Source organism: Sus scrofa, chromosome Y, assembly GCF_054392235.1.
Source record: "Sus scrofa isolate SSC_HxYL_T2T_F1_AM1 chromosome Y, Sscrofa_HxYL_maternal_Yorkshire_Landrace_v2.0, whole genome shotgun sequence".
In the NCBI taxonomy this organism is placed as follows: Eukaryota; Metazoa; Chordata; class Mammalia; order Artiodactyla; family Suidae; genus Sus; species Sus scrofa.
This window is the reverse complement of record NC_139402.1, coordinates 10,778,459-10,799,298: the sequence shown is the minus strand read 5'-3', so window position 1 is coordinate 10,799,298 and position 20,840 is coordinate 10,778,459. Positions and strand designations below refer to the sequence as shown.

The following is a 20,840-nucleotide window of genomic DNA, read 5'->3' as shown; positions in this document are numbered from 1 at the left end:
GCATAGCTAGAAAGGCTTGCAGCTGCCTTTTTAGCCAAGGGGGACATTGTTCTTTAGTCAAAACTCTTATTCAATGGTAACTGTGTGTTTGGCATATATGGTCTTTATTATGTTAAGGTAGGTTTCCTCTTTGCCCACATTTTGGAGAATATTTGTCAGAAGTGGCTGTTGGATTTTTGTCAGAAGCTTTTCATGCATCTATTGATATGATCATGTGCTTTATACTTTTTAGGATGTTGATGTGGTGTATCACATTGATTGATTTGTGGATATTGAAGAATCCTTGTATCCCTGGGATAAATCCCAACTGATCAAGGTATATGATCCTTTTAATGTATGGTCAGATTTTGTTTGCTAGTATCTGTTGAGGATTTTTCATCTATGTTCTTCAGCGATAATGGCCTGAAATTTTCTCTTTTTTTGCAGTATATTGGTCTGTTTTAAGTATCAGGGTAATTGTGGACTCAAAGAATTAACTTGGGAGTGTTCCTTCCTGTGCAGTTTTTGGGAACACTTTCTAAAAGCAATATTTCTGGAGAAATATCTACATATAGTGTTTTGGGAGAAGGATATAAGTTTCTCTTATATGGCAAGCCATTTTTCTCTTGCTGCTTTCAACATCTCCTCCTGCCTAAAACTGTAAATTTCCTTTACTTGATTAAAGGGTTGATCTTGCTTGGTTTTCATTTAGCTGCTTGTCCCTGTCTCTGCATTGACTTTGGAAGTTTTTAACTATTTTTAAGCATATATTTTCTGATTGTTTGTCTTTCTCTTTCTTCTATCCTTTGATAGAATGCTTACTCACCTCCTTGTGTCACATTATTCAGGTAGGGTTTTCCTCACTCTTCATTCTCTTTTTATTCTTCCTTTCAGTGGCTTTATCAGATGATCTCTCTTTGAGTTTTCTCTTTCTTTTGTATATTCTAATCTGATGTCGAATATTTCAGTTCTGTGATTGTATTCTGCTCCAGGATATCCTTTGAGTTTTCTTTTATGGTTTCAATTTCTTTCTTTCTTTTCTTTTTGTATGAGCTCCCCCAATCCTCTTATATGGGAGTTACTGGGCCAGGGATTGAACCTGAGCTACATGTCCAAACTTTCCACAGCTGCAGCAATGCCAGATCATTAACCCACTGAACCACAGTGGGCTCTCTTATGCTTTCTATTTCTTTGTTAGGGGTCATGGTCTAAGGGATGTGACTTCCAAAAGTTCCTATATTTTTTTTTCTTATTTCCTTTAATTGTCTCTTTTTGGGGGTTTCATTCATTCAATTTAAAAAAGATAATTATTCTAAGTTAGTTGGTAGCAAATTGTAGATATCCATTTCTTTGGATAGAGTTACTGGGTGTCTGTTGATTTCCTTTGTCATATTTCTGAATCTGTGCATTTGAAGAATCAAACACTTCTTCCAGTCTTTATAGACTGGTATCATCAGGTGAAGTTCTTTTTCTTTTTGGTCCCAGGCTGATGACATTATCTCCAGAGTCATAGCGTTCTAAGTTGGAGCCAGTTGAGGCTTTCAGTGTATCAGCAGAAATATTCATTATTGGCAGGTTTGGTGTACGTGTATCATGTGTGTGGACTTCTATAGTCTACATTTATGTCTGATATTTCTTTCAGTATTTTGTTAAGTAATGTGCTGTGAGAAGAATTGTCTTCATTGTCTGCAGAATGGAAAGCTAGGTTCCTGGGAGTTCTGCCTAGCCACTGAGAATGTCTTTGAGTGGTCAAGACTGACTTGGAATCATTACTGAGAGGAGCTAGTACTGAGTTAAAGGACTTTTTAGGTTCCACATGTGAAATTGGGATTCCTAGACTTGACTTGGAGGTATAGATGGAGATGGATGTGTCTTCTGACAGGACACTAGACAGGCTGGAGCAGTGATTATTTATGCAGTAGATTTTTTTTAGCCCTGTCCTGGACCTGGTGCTGGAGCAACTTAGGTAAGGTGGGATAATTGTTCTCAGAGACAAATGATTTAGAGGATCTAGGGAAGTGTGTATGGCCTTTTCTGGATCTCCAGAGGACATAGATGGGACTTTCTCCTTGTAGGTTTCTGTGCCAGTAAGAGGGCATACTAAAGATGCCCAGGATGTGTATGGGCTCATGTGTACAATGGTTTAACAACTGGTAGTCTGATTGACTTTGGTGGACTTATACATCCAGGGATTTCTAGAGAGGTTGGTGATCAGGAGAGTTTGGAGCTTGTTCACCACAATACTTCTGTGTCTACTGCCATCCCTTCTTACATGTTGTGTATTTCAGCCATTGGCACTACTTTAATACATTAGAACACTTAGCATATGAACTGCAGTTATTTTGAATGACCAGTCTGATAATTCTAAGGTGCAGAGAAAGTTGGAATGATTCTTTTTAGGATTTACTATAGTAAAGTATTCTCTTAGAGTTGGCACACAGGTGGTACAGCATCTTCAAGCTGTCTGGGAAATTTGAAAAGAAAAACACACCTAGCATCTGTCTAGCTTTCATTGTTTTTCTTGTGATGGTCTAACTGCTGTAATAATGGTGAACAATCACTTAGCTGCTTTTTCCATATATTTGGATATTTCATACAGATAGAATAATATTATATATGGGCTTTGGTGTTTCACTTCTTTCACTTAATGTGATGGTTTAATACAGACTTATTCATGTTACAGAATGGTGTAATGACATTGACATTTCATTTCTCTTAATTGTTGAGTAAATTATCCCATTATATGTGTGGACTATGTTGTGTTTATCCATTCATTTGTAGATGGACATTTGGGATAATCTATTTTTCTGGCTGTTATGAATAATGCAGCCATGAAATTTTTGTGTGGATGTATGTTTTCATTTCCCTTGGTTATAAAACTAGGAGTGGAATTGCTGGGTTATATTGTACCCCTTGGTTTAACTTTCCAAAAACAGATTTTTGAGGTCACTTTTATAATTACTTAGTGAAAATTTAAAAATAATATAGAAATTTAAGTGTAGGAGAATATGTGCCTAAGATTTGTTAATCCCTTCAGTAAACTCTCTATGCAAATAGAACTTACTTATGCAGTAGATTTTTTTTAGCCCTGTCCTGGACTTAGTGCTGGAGCAACTTAGTTAAGGTGGGATAATTGTTCTCAGAGACAAATGATTTTAGTTTTTTATGAATAAATTATTCATAAACATAAGGTGAAGGAATACTTAAGCTGAATGTTCAGCCATCCCCAGTAATGTTGAGAGAAACTTAACACATGAATTAATAGGAAAACATTAAAAATTAGGCAAAATGTCAGATATAAAACAAATATGTTTTGACCATGGTTATGTAATCCAGAATGCATAGAACAAACATGGAAGAAAACATCAAAATAGAACTAATAGGCTGTTTTGGGAAAATAACACAAGTGGACATTCTTCTCTTGCAGGTCTTATATAGGGTATATTTATTAAATTTTCTGTAAGGGAAACATACCTGTCCCATGTGTCTATGGGTGGTGAATGAGAATGAGATTTGTGGTTAAGAGAAGAATTCAAGAATTGCCACTGGCATATTTTTTTTTCTTTTTACTTCCATTGGGGGAAATATATTAAAGCTGCTAACAAGAATATACCCCTTCTCACCTTTCTGAGTATCCTCTCTTTTTCATAAGCTATGCTAATATGTGGCTGTACCTCCATATCTGTAATGCTGAAAGTAGATAGTTTAATAACAGAAGATTTTAAATATATTTAGGGAAAAACATCTTGAAAATTAAAGGCACAGATGCTTCTCTAAAAAGAAAAAATTAGATAGGTTATATGTTTAAATTGATACCTCTGCTCTTATAAATATATGTATTCTAAGATTACCAATGAGAAACTGGCTTCTTACATGACTTTGAAAGTTTATTCTTCTCACTTTTGAACAGGTACAGATTGAATGTTGAAGTTACTTGCTAGAGGTGAGGACTGCCTTTGTGAAGTGGGACTGATGAATGAGAATGTCAGAGAGCACAGAACTTACACGCTTTTATTTCCATGCCAAGGATATGTAAAATTGTCACTATGGGGAATCTTGCACCCTGGAGGCCAAGAAACAGGGTTCTTAGAGCCAAGCACATTTTAAAAACTTTATTTTTATTCATGCTATTGGTGTTCAGGATTTGAACTAGAACAAGCTAATATGCTAAACATAAGTTATATTTACAAAAAATATCAAATGTTTTCCCTGATTGTAAATTAATCCAATTTTAGCTGAAGTACTGTATATGTTTTAAAATATTTAATTTTTATTTATGCTTTTTAAAAACCACACATAATTCACCATCTTAATTTAACCACTTCTAAGTGCAACAGTTTTAGTAGTGTTGAATAATTCATACTATTATACCACACAACTCCAGGACTTTTTCATCTTGCAAAACTGAATTGATACAAATCTAAGCAACAACTACCCTCTCTTCCCAGGCAAACACACACTTATTTGGCCACTGGCAGTCATCACTCTGCTTTGGGGCTGTGTTTAAGTTTTGGTTTTAGTTATTTATATTTTTATTTTTTACATTAGACAGTTGATATAAGTGGAATACAGCGTTTATCCTTTTATGGCTTATTTCACTTAGCATAATGTCATTTGTGGTTCAGCATAGGAAAGGATCATATTCTTTTTTAGACTGCATATTATTTTACTGTATGCAGATAGCATGTTTTATTTGTTCTTTCTTCTGTCAATGGACATTTGGATTTCTTCCATTTTTTGGCTCTTTTGAATAATGCTGCAAGAACGTGTGCAAATATCCCTTCAAGATTCTCTTTGTGTTCTTTTGAATGTGTACCCAGAAGCGTGATTTCTGGGGTGTATGGTAATACTATTTTTGAATTTTTGAATCACCTCCACTGTCTGGTTATTATGTTTGCACCATTTTACCTTCCCATTAACAGTGCACATGAGTTTCAATTTTCCCCACATCCTCATGGAGAGAAGACAACTTATTTTCAGTGGTTTTGATAGTGGTCATTCTAACACAAGAAATGATAGCACATTGTGGTTTTGATTTGCATTTTTCCCTGTAATTAGTGATTTTGAATATTTTTCAATGTATTGGTTGACCATCTGTGTGTCTTCTTTGGAGCATTGCCTATTTAGTCCTTTGCTCATTTATTGATCATATTACTTGCTTTTTGTTGTTCTCGAGTTGTGGATGTTTCCATATTTTCTGCTTGTAGGATGCTTAACATATTCATGGTTTGCAAGTCTTTCCTCCCATTTCATAGCTTACCTTTCTACACTCTTGATTGTTCCCTGTGATGTGTGAAAGTTTTAAATGTTGATACAGTCCATTTTCTTTATGTTTGCACTTCTGGCTGATACCATTGGTGTCCTACATTTAAAAAATTATTGCTGAATTTAGTGATGTTTCCCCTAGTCTTTTCTTCATGGGTCTTTGTGGTTTTGGATCTCATTCTTTTTTTTTTTAACTTTTTATTATTTTGTGTTCTACTGCATAGCATGGTGACAAAGTTAAAATACATGTATACATCCTTTTTTCTCCCATTACGTGTTCGTTCCATCATAAGCGAGTAGACAGAGTTCCCAGTGCTACACAGAAGGATCCCATTGCTCATCCATTCTGAAGGTATTAGTATGAATTTATTAACCCCAAGCTCTCCATCCATCCCACTCCCTCCCCCTCCCTCTTTGCAACTACAAGTCTGTTCTTCAGGTTCATGATTTTCCTGTCTGTGGAAAGGTTCATTTGTGCCCTATGTTAGATTCCGGATATAAGTGATATCATACGGTATTTGCCTTTCTCTTTCTGACTTACTTCACTCCGGATGAGAATCTCTAGTTCCATCCATGTTGCTGCAAATGACATTATTTCGTATTTTTGATGGCTGAGTAGTATTCCATTGTGTATATATACCACATCTTCCGAATCCAGTCATCTATCAGTGGACATTTGGATTGTTTCCAAGTCTTGGCTACTGTGAATAGAGCTGCAATGAACATGTGGGTGCATGTGTCCTTTTTAAGGACACTTTTGTCCAGATATATGCCCAAGAGTTGGATTGCTGGGTCATATGCTAGTTCTATGTATAGTTTTGTAAGGTACCTCTATAATGTTCTCCATAGTAGTTGTACCAGCTTACATTCCCACCAACAGTGTGCAAGGCTTCCCTTCTCTCTACACCCCCTCCAGCATTTATTTGTGAACTTATGAATGTTGGCCATTCTGACTGGTGTGAGGTTGTATCTCATGATAGTTTTGACTTGCATTTCTCTACTAATCAGCGATGTTGAGCATTTTTTCATGTACTTGTTGGCCACCCGCATATCTTGCTTGGAGAAATGTCTATTTAGGTCTTTTGCCCAGTTTTCCTGTGGATTGTTGGCTTTTTTGCTGTTGAGTTGTATAAGTTGTTTGTGTATATTAGAGATTAAGCCCTTGTTGTTGCATCATTTGTAACTATTTTCTCCCACTCTGTAAATTGTCTTTTTGTTTTCTTTTTGGTTTCCTTTGCTGTGCAAAATCTTTTCAGTTTGACTAGGACCCACTTGTTTATTTTTACTTCTATTTCTGTTGCTTTTGGAGACTGAACTGAGATAACGTTTGTTATGGTTAATGTCAGAGAATGTTTTGCCTATGTTCTCTTCCTGGAGTTTGATGTTATCTTGTCTTATTTTTAAATCTTTAAGCCATTTTAATTGTATTTTTTTTGCATGGTGCAGTTTTCTTCTTTTTAATCTGTGTCTTCTTTTGGGATCAGAGTGACCATGGTTGAATAGAATGAGTTTAGACATGCTCCCATTGTCACTTTTTTGAAAGAGTTTGGGGAGGATTGGTATAAATTCTTTTTTTTTTTTGTTTTTTTTTTTGGTCTTTTTGCCTTTTCTAGGACTGCACCCACGGCATATGGAGGTTCCCAGGCTAGGGGTCCAATCAGAGCTGTAGCTGCCGGCCTACGCCAGAGTCACAGCAATGCAGGATCTGAGCCATGTCTGCAATCTACACAACAGCTCACTGCAACACTGGATCCTTAACCCACTGAGCAAGGCCAGGGATCGAACCCACAACCTCATGGTTCCTGGTTGGATTCATTCCCGCTGAGCCACAAGGGGAACTCCAGTATAAATTCTTTTTTAATTGTAGAATGCATTCAGTAATACCAATGGTGCTGAGCTTTTCTTTATTGGGTGGAGGGTCTGATTACTGATTCAATCTACTTGCTAGCTAGAGGTCTGTTCAAAAAAAAAATTGGGGGCGGGGGGGGGAGTACCCATCTTGGTGCAGTGGAAATGAATCTGACCAAGAACCATGAGGTTGCAGGTTCAATCCCTGGCCTCACTCAGTGAGTTGAGGATCCAGCATTGCCATGAGATGTAATGTAGTTCACAGATAAGGTTTGGATCTGGCATTGTTGTGGCTCTGGTGTAGGCTGGAGGCTACAGCTCTGACTGGACCCCTAGCCTGGGAACTTCCATATGCCATGGTGCAACACTGAAAAAAAAGACAAAAGACAAAAAAATATTTTTTGTATGATTCAATCTTGTTAGTTTGTGTATATTTAGGAATTTGTCCATATAGGTTAGCTTGTCTAGTTTGTGCAGGCTTATTTGTTCAAAGTTTTGTCATAATTCTTTTTATTTCTTTGGTATCTGTTGAAATGTTCCCTCTTAATTTCTAATTTAAGTTATCTAGGGCTAGTTATTTGAGTTTTAGGCTTTTGTCTTATTTATTCTAGCTACAAGTTTCTCATTTTTGAAATTTTCACGTCTCTTCATTTTTTTCCCATTAAAAAAATTTTGCTTCCCAACACTGCTATTGTTTCCTTCTGTCCACTTTGGGTTTAATTTGTTCTTTTTCTGTTTCAGTAACATCATTTTAAGTTTTTAATTGGAGACATTTCTTCTCAAATATTTCCTGTGGATGCATCTTTGGTCTTGCACCTTTTATTTGCCAAATAAAGAGGATTTCAGGTTTCTTTTTAAGGAAATTGCAATATTGGTGAAAGTTGTATTTTTTTTTTAATCCAGTGGGATTGCTGGATAATTTGGCAGCTATATTTTTTTTTGAAAACTGGCTGTACCTTACATTCTCACTAGCAGTGTACGAAAGTTCTCTTTCCTTCACACCCTTTCTAGTATTAGTTATTTGTAGGCTTTTTGATGATGCCCATTCCAACTGGTGTGAAGTGGTAGCTCATTGCTGTTTTCATTTGCATTTCCCTAGTAGTTAGCATTGTTGAGCATCTTTTCTTGTGACTTTTGGCTACTTGTATGTCTTCATTTGAGAAATATCTGTTTAGGTGTTTTTGCCATTTAAATATTTTTGTTCATTTGTTTGTTATTGAATTGTATGAACAATTTTTATATTTTGGAAATTAAGCCCTTGTCAGGCATATATTAGCAAATATTCTCTCCCAGTCTGTTTTCTTTTTTATTTGTTTATGGCCTCCTTTTCTATACCAAGGCTTATACATTTGATTAGGTTCTATTTGCTCTTTTTGCTTCTATTTCTTGCTCTGGTAGACTGACCTAAGAACATATTGATATGATTTATGTTAGAGAATACTTTGCCACATTTATGGTATCATGTCTTATATTTAACTCTTCAGACCATTTTGAGTTTACTTTTATGCATGCTGTGAGGGTGTGTTCTAGTTTCATTGATTTACCTGCACCTGTTCCATTTTCCCAGCACCACCTGCTGAAAAGACTGTCTTTTTTCCCATTTTATATTCTTGCCTCCTTTGTTAAAGATTAATTGACCATAGGTGCCTGGGTGTTCTGTTCTCTCTATGCTCTTCTGTTGGTCTATATGCCTATACTGGTGCCAATACCACACTGTCCTGATTACTATAGCTTTTTAATATTGTCTGAGGTCTTGGAGAATTATACCTCCTGCTTTTCAGGATTTCCTTGGCAATTCTGGGCCTTTTACACTTCCTTAAGTTTTTGCAAAGTTTGTTCTAGTTCTGTGAAAACGGCATGGGTAATTTGATTGGGAACACATTAAATCCAATGGCCTGTGTCACCTTATCTCTTTGTTTTAATGTTTAAAAATAAATTCTATGGGTTTTTCATGTATTGCCACCCAGGGCATACTCAATTCCTTTATGTACTTGAAGTCCAGGATTTTTTGTTTTGTAGTGTTATAATAGCTTCTATTTTTGATTTCCTTTGTGGCTTAGGGGAAGCAAATCTGACTGGCATCCATGAGGATGCAGATTAGATCTCTGGCCTTTCTCAGCAAGTTAAGGATCCTGTGTTGCCATGATCTGTGGACCAGATTGCAGACATGGCTCCAATCCCAGGTTGCTGTTGCTGTGGTGTAGTCTGGCAGCTACAACTCCATTTGGATCACTAGCCTGGGAACTTCCATATGCCCTGGGTGCAGCCCAAAAGATCAAAAAAATAGTTTAATTTTCTTTCGATGTTTTCTTTATTATTTTTTTTTTTTTTGGTCTTTTTGCCTTTTTTTCTAGTGTGGCTCCCACGGCATATGGAAGTTCCCAGGCTAGGGGTCAAATTGGAGCTGTAGCCTCTGTCCTACACCACAGCCACAGCAACGTGGGATCTGAGCCACGTCTGCAACCTACACCACAGCTCACGGCAACACCAGATCCTTTAACCCACTGAGCAAGGCCAGGGACCAAACCTGCAACCTCATGTTCCTAGTTGGATTCGTTAACCACTGCACCATGACGGGAACTTCTCGATATACTCTTTAATATTTCCTTTCTTTCATTTATTTTTTGTCCTTTCTTCTCTTTGTTAATTAAGCATGCTTAATTTTTTAAAATGGTTATTTATTAAAAAGGTCTAATTATTTAACAGTGTTTGTCTAGTATGGAGACATTACTCACTATAATTTCACACTATACTACAAAACTATCATAATCAAAACAGTAGGGTACTGGTGGAAAACAGACACATAGGACTACAGAATAAGACTGAGAAACCTGGAAACCCGCACATAAGGGGTCAGTGAATTTATGCTAAAGGAACAAATGCAATGGAGATAGGATGGTCTGTTCAATAAAGGGTTTTGAGAAAACTAGACAGCTACATGCATAGGAAAGAGAGAAAAGAAAAGAGGCATACCCTTTCACTCCATACACACAAAAAATCCCCCAAAGATGAAAGACTTGAATGTGAGACCTAAAATCATAAAACTCCTAAAAGAAAAATCAGGCAGTTACACTCTTTGATGTGGTCTTTGCTTTATCTTCCTGGATAAGTCTACTCAGGCAAGGGAAACAAATCAGAAATTAACAAATGGGACCCAATTAAACTTAAAAGCCTTTGCACATCAAAGGAAACCAACCACAAAAAAAAAAAAGACAATATATGGGAAGGGAGAAATATTCACAAATAATGTGACTGACAAATGGTTAATATGCAAAATACATAAAGAAGTGATACCATTAAACAACAAATAAATGAGGCAATTTGGAGTTCCCACTCTAATGCAACAAGTTACCAATGTGACTAGAATCCATGAGGATATGGAGTCAATCCATGGCCTTGCTCATTGGCCCAGGGATCTGGCATTACTGTGAGCTGGGGTAAAGTTTGTTGATGAGGCTTAGATCCCCAGTTGCTGTGGCTGTGGTTTAGGCCAGCAGCTGTAGCTCTGATTATACCCCTCACCTGGGAACTTCCATATGCCATGGGTATGACCCTAAAAAGAGGAAAAAAGTAAAAATGCAATTAGATTTTAAAATGGGTAGGTATCTGGGGGCGTGGCCACGGGTATCTGGGGAGTGTGGCCACATAATAGGGGACTGGGCCCGGGAAGTCAAGGTCCTCGTGCTTCTGTTCTCCTCTCCCAGGGCGGGAAAGGGGCTCCATCGTTCCCTTACTATATGATGTGAAGTAGTGGAGGAGGTGACCTGAAGCCTACCTGCAAGCAGCTTCTTCATACCTCTTGATACACCTTAGGATTCTTGAACCCTGACAGCTGTGGACACACCACATCAGTCCACCCTGGTCATAATAACCAAGGCATTCCTATCGACCTGATACCAATTGTTCAGTAGCTGGTTTTCATTAGGTGGGCTTTGCAGAAGCCAGTCTTTCTACAAATGAGGCATAATCTGAACACTAATGGTCCCAGCCCACTGAGCTACACCAGCTTGTGTTAGGGCATTTCAAACTGGAACCAGCGATCCATAGGGCTGGAGAGACCTAAGATCCCTTTGTTGGTGTTGAATCAGGTAAGAAAATGCACCCAAGTTCAGTCAGGTTTGGACAATGACCCTGAAGTACCAGTGACTTGATAGTAACATAAACTGCCTGAAGTCGTTGAGGGGGATTAAGATGGCAGAAGAGAAGGACTGGAGCTCAACTTCTCTCCTAAAAACAACAAAATTCACAACTAAAGACTGAGCATTCTTCACCAAAATGGACCAGAAACCTTAAAAAGACACCCTACTCCTGAAGAAAAAGAGGAAGCCACATCAAGAGGTAGGAGGGGGTGATTTCACGATATAAACAACCCCATTCCTCCTGGGTGGGAAGCTCCACAGACTGGAAACTAACTGGTTCACAGAGACTCACCTACAGGAATGAGAGTTCTGAGCCACACATCAAACACTCACGTGTGGGGATCTGGCATGGGGAGAAAGAGTCCATGGAGCATCTGGCATTGAAGGCAGTGGGGCTTGTGTGCAGGAGCTCCACGGGTCTGGGGGAAACGGAGACCCCATTCTTCAAAGGTGCACACAGACATACACGTGCACTGGGTCCCAGAGCAAAGCAAAGTCTCCAAGGGAATCTGGGACAGACCTGACTGAAGTTCTTGGAGGACATCCTGGGAAAACAGGGGTGAAAGTGGCCTGTTGTGAGGGAAGGACATTGAAAGCGAAGCTCTCGGGAATATTCAGCAGTTGCATTTCTCTGGAGGTGGCCATTTTGGGAAAACCTGGCCCCACCCATCAGTACTGAGAAGCCCCAGGGAAAACAACCCAGGTGGGATCACAGCCCCAGCCCTCAGTAAACAGGCTACCTAAAGACCCCTCAGGCACACAGCTGCCTCTAATCCCATCCAGAGACTAAGCCCCACCCACCAGAGGGATTATAATCGGCTCCACCTACCAGGGGGCAGGCATCAGCCCCTCCCATCAGGAAGCCTACACCAAGCCCCCATACTGACTTCAGCCACAAGGGGGGCAGACACCAGAAGTAAGAGAGGCTACAACTCTATTATCTGTAAGAAGGTCACCACACCAAAAATCTATAAAAATGAAAAGACAGAGAACTATAACTCAGATGAGGGAGAAAGAAAAAACCCAGAAAAACAGCTAAGGCATGAGATTCTCAGCCTCCAGGAAAAAGACTTTAGACTGTTGATGCTGAAGAAGATGAAAGACACTGGAAATAAACTGGAGGCAAAATGGATAACTTATAGGAAACACTGACCAAAGAGATACAAGAAATAAAACTTAAAGAAGAAGAGATGCAAAATACAATAACTGAAATAAAAAATTCACTAGAAGCAGCTAACAGCACAATACAGGAGGCAGAAGAACAAATAAGTGAGGTGGAGGACAGATTAGTGGAAATTACAGATGCAGAACAGAAAAGAGAATAAAGATTGAAAAGAAATGAAGAGAGTCTCAGAGAACTCTGGGACAATGTGAAACGCACCAACATCTGTATTATAAGGATGCCAGAAGGAGAAGAGAGAGAGAAGGAGACAGAAAAAATATTCCAAGAGATAATAGCCAAAACCTTCCCTAACATGGGGAAGGAATCACTCACTCAAATCCAGGAGGCATAATGAGGACCATATACAACAAACCCAAGAAGGAACACCCCGAGACACATACTAATCAAACTGACCAAAATTAAAGACAAAGAGAAAATCTTGAAAGCAGCTGGGGAAAAGAAACAAATCACACACAAGGGAACCCTGATAAAGTTACTGGCAGATTTTTCAGCAGAAACTCTGCAGGCCAGAAGGGAGTGGCACGATATACTTAATGAGATGAAAGGAAAAAACCTCCAACCAAGATTCCTCTACCCAGAAAGGCTCTCATTCAGATTTGAAGGAGAAATCAAAACCCACAGATAAGCAAAAGCTGAGAGAACTCAGCAACACTAAACCAGCCTTACAACAAATACTAGAGGAACTTCTCTAGGCAGAAAAGAACAAGAGAAGAAGGAAAGGAAAAACAGCAACAGAAACAACTCCAAAGCAATTAATAAAGTGGCAATAAGAACATACATATCAATAATTACCTTAAATGTGAATGGACTAAGATCCCCAACGAAAAGACATAGACTGGCCGAATGGATACAAAAACAAGACCCATATATATGCTGTCTTCAAGAGACCCGCTTCACTTCTAGGGACACTTACAAACTGAAAGTGACAGGATAGAAGAAAATATTTCATGCAAACGGGAATCAAAAGAAAGCTGGAGTAGTCATACTCATATCAGACAAAATAGACTTTAAAATAAAGAATACTTTAAGGGACAAAGAAGGCCATTACATAATGATCAAAGGATCAAATCCAAGAAGAAGATGTAACAATTTTAAATATCTATGCCCCCAATATAAGTTCACCACAATATATGAGGCAACTGCTAACAACATTAAAAGGAGAAAGTGACAATAACACAATCATAGTGGGGGACTTGAACTCCCCACTTACAGCAATGGACGGATCAACCAGACAGAAAATCAGTAAGGAAACACAGACCCTGAATCATGCATTAGACCAGATGGACTTAATAGTTATTTATAGGACGTTCCATCCAAAAGCAACAGAATACACATTCTTCTCAAGTGCACATGGAACAGTCTCTAAGATTGATCACATCCGGGGCTGCAAATCCAAACTTGGTAACATTAAGAAAAATAAAATCATATCAAGCATCTTTTCAAACCACAACGCTATATGACTGGACATCAACAACAAGAAAAAAACTGCAAAAAAACGCAAACACGTGGAGACTCAACAACATGCTCCTAAAACAACCAATGGATCACTGAAGAAATCAAAGAGGAAATTAAAAAATACCTAGCAGCAAATGACAACGAAGATGCAACACTCCAAAACCTATGGGATGCAGCAAAAGCCATTCTAAGAGGACAGTTTATAGCAATACAAGCCCACCTCAGAAAACAAGAAAAAGCCCAAATAAACAAGCCAGCTTTACATCTAAAGCAGCTCGAGAGAAAAGAACACACAAGACCTACATTTAGCAGAAGGAAAGAAATCATAAAGATCAGAGCAGAAATCAAAGAACTAGAAACAGAGAAAATCATAGAAAAGATCAATGAAACAAAAAGCTGGTTCTTTGAAAAGATCCACAAAATTGATAAACCCCTAGCCAGACTTATCAAGCAAAAAAGAGAGAGGATGCAAATCAATAAAATTAGAAATGAAAAAGGAGAAGTAACAACAGACATCACGGAAATGCAAAGGATCATAAGGGATTAGTATATGCAACTATATACCAATAAATCAGAAAACCTAAAAGAAATGGACAAATTCTTAGAAAAGTACAATCTTCCAAGACTAAACCAAGATGAAATAGAAAAGAAAAGATGAATGGACCCATCACAAGAACTGAAATTGAAACTGTGATTAAAAAACTTCCAACAAACAAAAGTCCAGGACCAGACGGCCTCACAGGTGAATTCTATCAAACATTTAGAGAAGAGCTAACACCTCTCCTTCTGAAAGTATTTCAAAAAACTGCAGAGGAAGGGATACTCCCAAACTCATTCTATGAGGCCACCATCGCCCTGATACCAAAACCAGACAAAAACACCACAAAAAAAGAAGACTATGAGCCAATTTCACTGACGCACATCGATGCAAAAATCCTCAACAAAATACTAGCAAACCGCATCCAACACTACATTCAAAGGATTGTACATCATGATCAAGTGGGATTTATCCCAGGGATGCAAGATGTCTTCAATATCCACAAATCCATCAGTGTGATACACCACATTCACAAACTGAAGAATAAAAACCATATGATCCTCTCCATAGACGCAGAAAAAGCCTTTGACAAAATCCAACACCCATTTCTGATAAAAACCCTTCAGAAAGTGGGCATAACGGGAACCTACGTCAACGTCATAAAGGCCACATATGGCAAACCCACAGCAAACATCATTCTCAATGGTGAAAAGCTGAGAGAATTCCCGCTGAGATCAGGAACAAGACAAGGATGTCCGCTCTCACCACTACTCTTCAACACAGTTCTGGAAGTCCTAGCCAGGGCAATCAGAGACGTAAAAGAAATAAAAGGAATCCAAATTGGAAAGGAAGAAGTAAAACTATCACTCTTTGCAGATGACATGATACCATACCTAGAGAATCCTAAAGACTCTACCAAAAACTGTTAGAGCTCATCCACGAATTTGGCAAAGCCACAGGATACAAAATCAATACACAGAAATTGACGGCATTTCTATATACTAACAAAGAAAGAGCAGAAAAGGAAATTAGGGAAGCAATCCCATTTACCATCGCATCCAAAAGAATAAAATACCTAGGAGTAAACCTACCTAAAGAGACAAAAGACCTGTACTCTGAAAACTACAAGCCACTGATGAAAGAAATCAAAGACGACACAAATAGATGGAAAGATATACCATGCTTGTGGACTGGAAGAGTTGATATTATCAAAATGACTATACTACCTAAGGCAGTCTACAGATTGTACAAAATATATTAAAGTTTGTCTGGAAGCACAAAAGACCCAGAATAGCCAAAGACATCCTGAAAAAGAAAAATGGAGCTGGAGGAATCAGGCTCCCGGACTTGAGGCTCTACTACAAAGCAACAGTCATCAAAACCATATGGTACTGGGACAAAGGCAGACATAGAGATCAGTGGAACAGGAGAGAAAGCCCAGAAGTAAACCCACACACCTACAGCCAACTCATCTATGACAAAGGAGGCAAGAATACACAATGGAGAAAGGACAGCTTGTTCAATAAGTGGTGCTGGGAAAACTGGACAGCCACATGGAAAATAAGGAAATTAGAACACTCCCTAACATCATACACAAAAATCTACTCCAAATGGATGAAAGACCTAGATATAAGACCAGACACTAATCAAACTCTTAGAGGAAAACATAGGCCAAACACTCTCTGACATAAACAACAGCAACATCTTCTCAGATCCACCTCTCAGAGTATTGACAACAGAAACAAAAATAAACAAATGGGATCTAATCAAACTTCAAAGTTTCTGCACAGCAAAGGAAACCCTAAACAACACAAAAAGACAACCCACAGGATGGGAAAACATCTTTGCAAGTGAATCGACTGACAAGGGATTCATCTCCAAAATTTACAAACACCTTCTGCAGCTCCATACCAAAAAAACAAACAAGCCTATCAAAACATGGGCAGAAGATCTAAACAGACAGTTCTCCAAAGAAGACACACAGATGGCCAAAAAACACATGAATAGATGTTCAACATCACTCAGTATTAGAGAGATGCAAATCAAAACCACTCTGAGGTACCACCTTACACCAGCCAGAATGGCCATCATCCAAAAGTCTACAAACAATAAGTGCTGGAGAGGGTGTGGAGAAAAAGGAACCCTAGTACACTGTTGGTGGGATTGTAAATTGGTGCAACCACGGTGGAAAGCAGTGTGGAGAGTCCTCAGAAAACTAAACACAGAACTCCCATTTGATCCAGCAAGCCCACTCCTGGGCATCTACCCGGAGAAAACCACAACTCGCAAAGACACATGTACTCCGATGTTCATTGCAGCACTATTTGCAATAGCCAAGACATGGAAACAACCTAAATGTCCATCGACAGAGGAGTGGATCCAGAATATGTGGTACATATACATAATGGAATATTACTCAGCCATTAAAATGAATGAAATACTGTCATTTTTAGCAACATGGATGGACCTAGGAATTATCATGCTAAGTGAAGTCAGCCATACAATGAGACACCAACATCCAATGCTTTCACTGACATGTGGAATCTGAAAAAAGGACAGACTGAACTTCTTTGCAGAACAGACGCTGACTCACAGACACTGAAAAACTTATGGTCAGTTTTGGAGGGTGGGGGGATGTGCCTGGGCTGTGGGATGGAAATCCTGTGAAATCAGATTGTTATGATCATTATACAACTACAGATGTGATAAATTCATTTGAGTAATAAAAAAAAAATGGGCAGAGGAGTAGTCACTTGTCCAAAGATGACACTCAGATGGCCTCCAGGTACATGAAGAAATGCTCAATACTGCCAGTCACCAGGGAAGCACAAAACAAAACCACAGAGAGATATTTCCTCAGATCTGTCAGAATGGCTATTATAAAAGAAAGAAAAGAAGTTACTGTTGTGGCTCAGTGGTTAACAAATCTGACTGGGAACCATGATGTTGAAGATTCAATCCCTGGCTTTTCTCAGTGGGTCAAGGATCTGGTTTTGCCATGGGCTGTGCTGCAGGTCAGACACAGCTGGGATCCTGCATTGCTGAGGCTGCGTCGTAGGCCAGCAGCTGTATCACTGATTAGACCCCTAGCCTGAGAACCTATATGCCATGGGAGCAGCCCTAGAAAAGGCAAAAATACAAAAATAAATAAAGAAAAAAGTGTTAACAAGCATGTGGTGAAGGGAAATCTTCCTACACTGTAGGTGGAATGTAAATTGGTGCAGCACTGTGGAAACAGTATGGAGTTTCCTAAAACTCTAAAAAGTAGAGCTAACATACGACCCAGCAATCCCATTTCTGGCATGTATCTGGAGAAAACAATAATTTGAAAAGATGCCTTCCCCTCAGTGTGCACTGCAACATTATTTACCCAAGAGCTAAGATGTAGAAATAACCAGAGTGTTCATCAATATTTCAGTTATTGTTTGGATTTTGTGTTTGTTTGTTGGCTTAGGGACCTACTGTGAGATATGGAAGTTCCCAGCCTAGGCATCTAGGCAGAGCTAGCTGTCTGCCTATAGCACAGCCACAGCAACTGCAGATTCAAGCTGCATCCTCAAACTACACCACAGCTAATGGCAATGCCAGACCCTCAACCCACTGAGTGAGTCCGGGGTTGAACCCACAGCCTCATGGATACTAGTTGGATTCATTTCTACTGCTCCACAACAGGAACTCCCATTAACACTTCAGTTAGAGAAGATGTGTGTGTACATGCGTGTGTACACAACACACACACACACACAAAAATACAATGGGATACTCTTCAGCCATGAAAAGACTAATGCCAGTTTATAATTTGGGAGACGCACCTTCAGGGAATCATGACAAGTGAAGTAAGTCATTCGGAGAAAGATCAATACTGTAAGACTTTCCCAATTGTGAATATGAAAAAATCTGTAAACCAACAAAAACACATAAGTGCACAAACCAAACCAAACAAAGAGGTAGGTGCAAGAACAGAGTAGTCACTACCAGAGGAAGTGGTTGGTGGGTGGCAGATGTTAAGTGGTTAAAAGGATCAACACTATGGTTTTGGAGGTGAGCACATGATTGCCTATTATGCATATGTAAATGTAGAAAAGTAAGGCTGTACACACGGTACCTATACAAGGCTGTGTTTCCAAAAACAAACAAACAAACAAAGCCAACAAAAACCAAAAAAAAAAAAAAAAACCCAAAAACTCAGCCCCTCAAAGGAAAGAAATAATGACATTTGCAGCAGCATGGATGGACTTAGAAATTATCATGCTAAGTGAAAACCTTGAGAAACCAACAGAATAGGCTGTCACTTACATGAGGAATCTAAAAAGGGTTTGCAATGAACTTCTTTGCAGAACAAATATTTACTCACAGTCTTTGAAAAACTTATGACTTCCAAAGGACACAGGTTGGAGGGTGGGGAGATGATGGGCTGTGGGTTTGTGATGGAAATGCTTATAAATGTGGCTCATGATGATGGTTGTGCAACTACAAATGTAATGAAATTGATTGAGACAAAAGCCTTTGGGTAATAATATGGAATGCCTCTCTTTCTTCAGGGATGGGTTTTGGTTGTTTATGTATATTTTTATCTGTCTTTTCAGGGCTGCAGCTACAGCATATGAGTGTTCCCAGGTTAGGGGTTGAATCTGGGCAGCAGGTGCTGCCCTACACTAGAGATGCAGCAAATCAGGATCCAAGCCTCATCTGCAGCCTACACCTCAGCTCAGAGCTGTGCTGGATCCTTGACTCACTGAGCAAGGCCAGGCATTAAACAGGCACCGTGGATACTAGTCAGGTTCATAACCTCTGCACCACAACTGGAACTCCCACAGATTTATGTTGTATCTTTGAATGGACCCTGTTTTCTTGTTTCGTTGTACCATTTTGATATACATAATTTTTATTATTGTTGTAAACTAAGCATTTGTTAAAACAGCCATCTCTCTGGGCCTTTGTCGTCTATGGTTTTGCACCTTTGCAAATCATCAGCAAACTTTGATCTGCTTTGAGACAGAGGCTTAATTTAAGAACCCTGTGTCTCTCCTGGACATGTGGCTTGCCCTGGCCTTTGTGTATATGTTTTTCTCTCTCCAGCTTCTCTCATGGGTATGCCTGTATTAAATTACCTGCATTTTACTAGGAGTCTTATTCCTAGAGGCCCTAGATATTCTGCCGTATTTCTCTGTACATCTGTACGTATGTACTTATCTGGCCATCTTAACATGTCTCTGTGCTTTGTGACTTCCCCTCACCTGAAAACTAACCTATGCCGCCATTCTGTTTCTCAGCTCTAAGCCAGAGGAGACTGAAACCTGTCCCTCATTTAGCTCACAGGCCAGTGAGCACTTTGTAAAAAAGATCATTTCACCTTCTAGCCCAGGAGGGAAATGGGGACTTCCCTCTTACTCTATATTGCTAACTATGCGATGAGGCGAGCCCTTTTAAAGATGCTATAGATTTATTTACCATCTTGGAATGTGGCTGCCTCTTGATTTTGTCTTTGTTTCATTGCTGTACATCATGGACTAGATTCCACAACTCTGGTAAAAAAAAATTCATTTTGTCTCTAGCTGTGTTTCAGACTTTCTGTGAGGGAGGAAAAGGGCTTGAACGGGCATCTGCCAATATGATTTCAAAGATTTGGCCCTTGCCATTTTTCAAAAAATGATCATTGTACATTTTACTGAGTTTTAAACAATCAGTGGATCAATTTCAAGTGCATTACTCTTTTTACATTATTGTCTCGTAATCCATGAAGACAGGGTATTTTTCCATTTGTTTATTTGTATTTGATTTCCTTTCAGCAGTTTGTAATGGACTGCTCTCAAAATGCCTTTATTACATTTATTTTTAAGTAGGTAACTCTTTTTGGTGCTCTTTATTGAGTTGCCTTTTTTCCCATTATACGAGTATTTGAGATGGTATTAACTTTCAAAACTTAAATTATTCCCCTTTGCATAGGAATATAATTTTAGTTCACACCGCAGGATTTAGTCATGATTGAGTCTTCATGGATCTATGTTAGTACGTGCTCCTTATGAGTGAGGAGCCACTAATAACAGCAGTCTTAGTAGCACCTAGTAGTCACTAGTTTGTTTTCCGGAGCCATGAGTCCATTTCCGCTATTTTGTATTCTTTAGTTTGTTTTCATTTTAGAGTCCATATATTTGTCTTTCCCTTTGACTTAGTTCACTGAGTACTATGCCCACTAGACCCATCCTTGTAGCTGCAAGTGACAGTTGTTTCTTTTTACTTGTTAGTAGCTGAGGAAAATCCCCTTGCATGTACTACCTCTACTTAATCTGGTTGTCTGGATGGACACAGACACCTTCCACATCTTGACCATTGAAAATAATTCCGCTATTAGTTAGCATGGTTGTTTGCGTTCTGGATAGATGTCCCGCAGTGGAAGTGCAGGATCATTTCGTACCCGTATTTGCAGTTTATA

General features: G+C 38.9%; 1 protein-coding gene across 1 annotated transcript in view; it reads left to right on the top strand.

The window, feature by feature from the left end:
• The first annotated feature begins 232 nt into the window (after positions 1 to 232).
• Positions 233 to 20,840, top strand: part of LOC102162178 (ubiquitin carboxyl-terminal hydrolase 9Y) — a 112,475-nt gene continuing 91,867 nt past the window's right edge. Inside the window, exon 1 of the mRNA XM_085009007.1 lies at positions 233 to 316. The gene's annotated coding sequence lies outside the window, so the exon portion shown is untranslated. The remainder of the gene's footprint in view (positions 317 to 20,840) is intronic.